The following is a 7,742-nucleotide window of genomic DNA, read 5'->3' as shown; positions in this document are numbered from 1 at the left end:
TTTTTTAAATAAAACTTGCGTGGGTGACAGCAAAGCTGAGTGGGAAGAGGCAAGCATTGGAGGACGAGTTCTGCTCGGTGTTGTGCACAGCACGCGGGAAGGGTGACTGCGTGGGCAACACCGCCCGCAAGGAAAAAGGGAGCAGAGCCCTGCTGTGGTGTGAACGCGGAGGCAGAGGACGTGGGAGGGAGATGGGGTGTGTGGATGGGAACACAAGGGAAGCAGAGTGTGTCCTCAGCTGTTTTAGATGAGCCACGGCAGATGGCCTGGTGAGAACTGTATCCATGTCCTTGGGTTAAGGGCAACCGGGGACGATGATAGGGACTTTACTTAGCGGGGAGCCTTTGTTAGGCAGCCCCCAGGTCTGAATAGTATTCAGGTTGCAATTAGCACTGGGGGGCACAGTCAGGCCAAGGTTGCAGCTGATCGTGTGCTGCACAGCAACCTGATGAGAGACGTCTGGGGGGGGGAAAGCTTAGCTGCGCTGAAAAGCAGACCAAGAGTGGTCATCTGTGTGGATGAGAACACCCCACTTCTACTCCCTGAGCTTGGGGAATGGAAGTGCACACGACTTGCAGTCCTATGCGTACCGTGGCTTCTCACCCCTTAGCTCAGAAACACTTTTTTGAGTGATGTTTCTCAGACCAGCAGTAATTTTAAGCCTCGTTTCAATGCAGCCTGTGCCTAGTTCTGTCTCGCTTTCTTCCTTTAAAGCATTTTCCTCCTTTCTGCACACACACTCGCACATTCATACATGCTCATACACACGCACTCAGTCACACACTCACACAGAAACTCACTTACACACTCAGTCACTCACACACTCAGTCACTCACACTCATCCACACTCACACTCATCCACACACTCATACACACACTCATACACTCACACACATGCAGACACATGCACTCACTCACATGCACACACACTCGCACTGACTCACACGTTCATACGTACTCATACACACACATACTCTCTCACACACACACTCATCCACACGTTCACACAGCAACTCACTCACACAGTCACTCACACACTCATCCACACTCACACTCATACACAATCATTCACACACACTCACACTCATTCACACATTCATACACACACTCACACTCGCTCACACAATCACACTCATACACACGCACTCAACTACTCACACGCTCATACACTCACATGCTCACACACACACTCACACTCACTCACACACACTCACACTCACTCACACACACTCATACTCACACTCACACAATCACACACACATTCACACACACTCTCACACTCACTCACACTCACAGACACTATCACTCACTCACACTCACACTCACTCACACATTCACTCACACACACACTCACACTCACACACACACTCACACTCACTCACAGACACATTCACTCACTCACTCTCACACACACTCACACACACACTCATACACACACTCACTCACACACTCATCCACACTCACACTCACTCACAGACACATTCACTCACTCACACTCACACACACTCTCACACACACTCACTCACACTCACACTCACACACTCATCCACACTCACACTCACTCACACACTCATCCACACTCACACTCACTCACAGACACATTCACTCACTCACACTCACACACACTCTCACACACACTCACTCACACTCACACACTCATCCACACTCACACTCACTCACACACTCATCCACACTCACACTCACTCACAGACACACTCACTCACACTCACACACTCACTCACACGCTCATCCACACTCACACTCACTCACAGACACACTCACTCACACTCACACTCACACTCACTCTCACTCACACACGTGCGGGGGGCGGGGCCTGCGGGGCGGGGCGTGGCGCGCGCGCGGTCTCGCGGCGGGGGGGGGGGGAGGGGGGAGCGGTGCGTCGCGGGGCATTGTGGGAGCTGGGCTCGCTCCGGCCGCTCCCGGGGCGCGGCGGGCGGAGCTCGGCGGCGGCGGCGGCGGCGGCAGCAGCGGCGGCAGCGGCGGCGGTAGCAGCAGCGGGGCCGGGGCCGCCGCCGGCCCTCGGGGACGAGTCTCAGCCCGCGCCGTGAGTCACTGCCCTGTGGGGAAAGGCGGGGGGCGGCGACCGGCGCGGGGGGCCCGGCCTGGGGGGCGGCCGGGAGGGAGGAGGGGTCCTGCCCCCCACGCCCCCCCCCCCCCCCCCCCCGGCTCCAGCCCGGCCTGGCCCGGCCCGGCCTCGGCGTCAGGGGAGGGCAGGGACCCAGCCGGGGTGGGGGGTGGCCCGGGTGGCCCTGGTGGCCCAGGCGGCAGCCAGCGCCTTGGCCTGTATCAGAAGCAGCGTGGCCAGCAGGAGCAGGGAAGCGATCGAGCCCCCGTGCCCGGCGCTGGCGAGGCCGCGCCTCGAATCCTGGGTTCAGGTTTGCGCCCCTCACTCCAAGGGCGTCGAGGGGCCGGAGAACGAGGGTTAGGAGAGGCAGCTGAGGGACCTGGGGTTGTTCAGCCTGGAGAAAAGGAGACTGAGGGGAGACCTCTTCACTGTCTACAGCTCCTTGAAAGGACGTTGTGGGTGCTGGTCTCTTCTCCCAAGTGACAGGCGGTAGGACGAGAGGGAATGGCCTCAAGTTGCGCCAGGGCAGGTTCCGATTGGACTTCAGGAAAATTTCTTCGCCGAGAGGGTTCTCTGGCACTGGAACGGATGCTCAGGGAGGTGGCTGTGTCCCTGTCCCTGGGGGTGTTTAAAAGACGGGTAGATGAGGTGCTCGGGGATCTGGTTTAGTCGGGGACAGGTGCAGTTGGGCTCGATGATCGCAAAGGTCTTTTCCAACCAAGCAATTGTACGATTCAATGATTTCTATGAAATCCTGCCCTGGGTTGCGACGCGGGGGCTGGGGGACACGGTGGGCACCCACCCTGCGCGGCGATCCCAGGCAGTGGCAGGGGCTGAGCCGCTGTTCCTCGCCTCTCCCTGCCTCTCTCCGCACGCACGGGCTCCTTTCCAAAGTCTTTCCCACCTCGGGTCATCAGGCAGGAGAAGATAATCCAGAGAGACTGCCAAAGAAAAGCAGCAGAACGCGTTTGCAGTGCGTTCCGCTTCGGGGTGAAGAAACAGTGGCACAGAAGTTCCCTGCTGCAACTGAATGAATTAACAAAAGCCAAATGACATTTTAAAATCTGTAAGCAAAGGCTTCCAAGAGTGGTAAAAATAAAGGTTCAGCTTGAAACGGGGCCCCTTATTCTTTTGGAGCTGTCACTTCTTGCACAGCCTGCAATATGTCTGCCTGCAGGGTCTGAGCAGCCCACACAGGCTGGCGCGGGGTGAGGGTTTTGCAAAGGGACTGCGGGTGCTGCAGGTGAATGCAGGTTCCTGAGGCTCCGCACAGGGTAAATCACAGAAGCAGCTGCAGTCAGACCGAAAACCGACGTGTTTGTGGATGTAGGACCCAGTACGGGGGACAAACTGTTTCCGTAACTTCTGTCTTCCTATAATCCTTTTGTCTGCTCTGTGATCTTTAAAAGTAAGTTGCAGAAGGCCTATGAATTGGCATCGGAAGCTGGCAGTTGGAAACAGCTCCTGTGCAAGTACAGTGGTATAGAAGTGAGGGTACTTGGTTTATGTTGATGGAAGGAGACTGGTTGTTGAAGTATATTTGGATGAGGCTTGTTATTTACTTCTTGACCATACAAATGAACGACCATTTTTTCCCCAGGACCGTGTGTGGCTGTCACTTAGCAACAGGTCTGCAGGGAACTCTGCAGATCCACTGCCTCCCCCATTCCTAAGAGCAGAAGAAATAAATGAGCAAGTGAGCAATTAATAAAAACAGAATGCAGGTTCTTGGGCAGAGTTAAAAGATTTAGGTGGGAACAAGATGATTACAGTTGCTTTGAAAAGTATATTTTAATGCAATTGGGTATGAGAGGTTTTGTATCTAGTGGTCCCTAGAAAACTCCTCAATGTGTTATCCAAGTGGGTTTGGGTTTTCTTTAAAGTGTTCTGAAAGAAATGAGCTATGCTGTCACTTACTTTGTAGCAGTTGCAGGTTATTTTTCTGTGTTGTGTATTGTAAGCTTTCACACTGATGTCTCCTAGGCTTCTTGGGCTGTTGGAGAGAAACTTCATTTTTTTGTGTATGAGAGGTAGCCTTCTGATTGCCCGTAAAGCCAGATGCTGACAGTGTAGATTAAGCCATAACACATTTAAAAACTAATAGTAAGGCTAGAATTTGGCCTACTGACAGTAATAAGCACCACTTATTTTATACATCAGCATTAGCACTAAGAAAAATCCACCACTGCAAACTTAGTCTTTAAAGAAATCGGCATGTTTAAATTTGTCCTTGGGAGCTGCCTAGTTCTGCAGGTAGAATTCCAATACACAGCAATGAGCTTTGATAAAAGATACTCTTTCGATAAGGTAGATGATACAGTCACGTTCCTGAAGAATGGTCAAAATCTTGCGCTCTCAAAGAAATTCAGAAGTGTTTTTGTTTAACTCTTGTCAGCCAGGCTCAAGGCCTGTTGTCTGTTCTGCATAGAAGGTAGTCCTGCCCATAGGGGTTGTAAAGGAGGGATAAAGGAACAGGAATCTGGAACTGACGCCACAAGAGGAAAAAAGAGCCTCCAGAGAGAGCCTGGGGAGAGAGAATGTTGACCCAGTGGGCAGAGCAGTGAGCATTTGGTTTTGTCAGCTCAGTGCTTCCTAGAGGTGAAATTGGTGAAGAAACATGCCGTGTTTGCGGAGACTACAGTGCTTGCTTACTTGTCAAAGAAAGAGACCGTAGACAACATAAACAAGTTATAGTTCCTTACCCAGGCCCATCCTGAAGAGAGGAGGGGCAGGATTCAGTTTGTGGTCCTTCATCCAAAAGGAGTGATGCTTGATTTGTGCCTTTCGTGATCTCCTCAGTGGGTCAAGGTCTTGCACTCCCTTCCCTCAGCAGCATAGCGTCTATCTTTAATTTCAGAATATATTGCGGTTTTGCTTTCTTACAAAAATGTCAAGGAGCAAAGAAGTTTTCAGAATGTTCTTTAAAACAGTTTTTCTGAACATAGAATTCATAAATAGTCCAGTTATTGAAGGTCCTATATCAAATTTTATCCTTCCTATCTAATATACAAAAAGCTGTTAAGCACAAATGGGGTTGATTTTATGCTAGTACTCCCAGCAGTGGTCAGTGAAGACAATTGTATTTACGTTTTCCTGACTGTTGGTGGCAGGATGCCCAGCTAAAACTGTTGTCATGCTCGCAGTACTCTGCAGTGGAGGTTTGCACATTAAGGGGATATTTGTTTCAGACCCATTGTGGGAGGGAAAGACTTTTGCCAGTTCAATACAATTGTGCAACAGTATTTTGTTTTGCACACAGATTTTGTAAGAATGCTGTTCCTCTTTTTCCCATCCTTTGAGGTATTGCTCTGGGGAATTTTAATCTTATTAACCTTCAGTGGGAAGTACATCTGTTGGGCATTCCTAGGCGAGGAATGTTCTCTCAGTTTTCCAAGAGAAAATAGATGTCTGTATGGTGCTGCCTTTTAAGATGAGAAATTAATGTAGTGCTGGAGCAGCTGTTTTGCTGCCAGTTTCACTCCTCTGTCTGTTTCAGACCACAAAGAGTTACTGCTTTGATCAAGCATCCAAGCTATAATTTGAAATCACATCAGATCAAACTATAACCGAGTGATTAGCTCTCCTTCTGTTACTGTCATACCTGGAAACCACAGTCACAGACTGAGATGCTGTTGTGCTAGGTAGGCATTATTAGAGACCATTTCATACCAACTCTATAAGCAGCGCATCTTATAAATACACCAGAGTAGCTTCTAATTAGCCAAGAGCAGAGCAAGTTAGTTGTCAAAGCAAATTCAAATGCACCTTTTCAAAAAGAGTTCCGTGGCTGGCTATTATTATTATAGTACATAAATAGATTTAAGAGAGAATGGCAGCACTTATATCGTTAATCTTATGAAACAATGGAAAGCACATAGCATGACAGTTAATCTCTTGTGATACAAAAATGAACTTTCCAGCTTAGTCTTTGTACTGGAAAGACAAGAGAAATAATTACTAAATCTTAGTATTTATCCTATTGTAGTGATGGTCTCCTGGCCTCCACTGCACTTAACTGATGTGATCATGTAGATCTAAATTTAATCAGCTGTTTGCTGAGTGCAGATAATAGAACGTAAGCCCATGATCATGAGTCCCTGCCTGACAGCAATGGCATTCATAGTAATTTGTTAAGTCACTAAGAACCAGTACCTGAAAACTATTAACAGTAGGGAGTTTTATTACTACTGTTTGATGAAAGTGTCAGATTGACTGAGCTAATGAAGTACTGGTACTTGGAAATTAAGTATCCTTTTAGCAGGATGTGAGACTGTGCTTTCAGAATTATGATGCCCATGCACATTTTAGGGAGATGGCGTTTGAAAGTGTGATTTGGTGGAGTATATGTCTTCACACAGAAAAATGTAGCCAACCAGAGTTACTGCAGCCAACTTCAAATAGAAAAGTGTTAATTGTACCAATTTCATTGCTACACCTTAATATTACTTTGTTTCTTAGAAACTGTATTTCTGGCTCACAAAGACTTGACAGCAGAGGAACTTGGTAGCTTGACTCTTTGCTGTGAGCCAAATTAATATACCATCTTATTCTCACTCTCTGAGTTTTGAGCTGTTAGAAAGCAGTGTGAATCTTGCTGCGGTCTTTAAGGTGTTTTCAAAAGGCTATGAATAGGTGCTAAATTCTGCAACTAGGACATCTGTGTCCAAGCAGAACCACTGAAGGATAAAGCATTAAATTTAATTCAGAGTCAAAGGTGGGCTGGGATAAGCAGACTCCTCAGTGGTATCCTTTAATTATCATAGTGATACCATCATGAATGCTCATGTTGATATTAAATACTTTTACTATCAAATCTTTGAAGACTTTGTGAGGTATTTGGTAAATTTTCTCAGTAACTCCTTTGCAAAGACAGGAGAAGGGCAAGAAAGGCAAGGACTGGGCCACTGACTATCATTGACTGTGATTTGAGCAGGATCATTAAAAAAATAATAAATCTTGGCTGAACCATGGCACATGTGATAAGGTTCCCTTTGGTTGCCTCCCTCATCTGCTGGCTAGCAGTGACTCAGCAAACAGCTCTGGTTCATTAACGCTGGCAGCATTCCAGAGTTTCTGGTGCTACAGAGATAAACCATTCGAGAACATGTAAGGCACGGAGTTTTCTTTGGGTTTTGATCTGTTGCCATGCTCTTCACACTTGATTTCAGAAATGCTTTTTGTGGCTCATGCAAGTGAAATCTCCTTCCCTTTTCTTCTCTTCTGCTGTGGAAAACTAGAAGTGGAGAAGAGACTTGGAGAGCTCGTTGGGTCATCCCTCAGCTTAAAGGCAGGACAAACAGGTTCTGTAAAACAGTCATCCTGAATCCATAATTAGGCCTGAAAGAAAGGTCTTCCATGCTAGATTCTTTTTTATCTCCCTTCCAAATCAAGTAGTTGGCAAAATTAAAAGTGGTACTTGGAAGTTAATTGGAATTTCCTTCCCTCCACCCCCAACATCCAAAAACACAGTGAGTCACTACATGTTGTAGGGATGGGATCCTTGAGACAGGAAGCTCTGAATCTTGTCATTATTGAGTTTCACTCTTGATGCTGCAAGTTCCACAAGTTCTTGCCTTTTTTAATATGAAAGCCTCCCCACTTTTATGGTTCAGGCAAGTTTTTCCTCACAACTTACAGCTAGAAAGCTCTTTAATGT

The 7,742-nt window shown here is 47.8% G+C and overlaps 1 protein-coding gene across 5 annotated transcripts in view; it reads left to right on the top strand.

Moving 5' to 3' along the window:
* Positions 1 to 1,974: 1,974 nt before the first annotated feature.
* The window catches only part of MACROH2A1 (macroH2A.1 histone), a 44,158-nt gene continuing 38,390 nt past the window's right edge, over positions 1,975 to 7,742 (top strand). For 4 of the 5 annotated variants that reach the window (XM_069869353.1, XM_069869351.1, XM_069869352.1 and 1 more), the window contains exon 1: positions 1,975 to 2,065. The gene's annotated coding sequence lies outside the window, so the exon portion shown is untranslated. Of the gene's footprint in view, positions 2,081 to 7,742 lie in introns of all 5 variants that reach the window. The other variant, XM_069869350.1, reaches the window with a different exon arrangement.

Source organism: Phaenicophaeus curvirostris, chromosome 15 (genome assembly GCF_032191515.1).
Source record: "Phaenicophaeus curvirostris isolate KB17595 chromosome 15, BPBGC_Pcur_1.0, whole genome shotgun sequence".
NCBI classification, from domain to species: Eukaryota; Metazoa; Chordata; class Aves; order Cuculiformes; family Cuculidae; genus Phaenicophaeus; species Phaenicophaeus curvirostris.
Note: the sequence above shows the minus strand (reverse complement) of the source record. Positions and strands in the feature narration are given on the sequence as shown.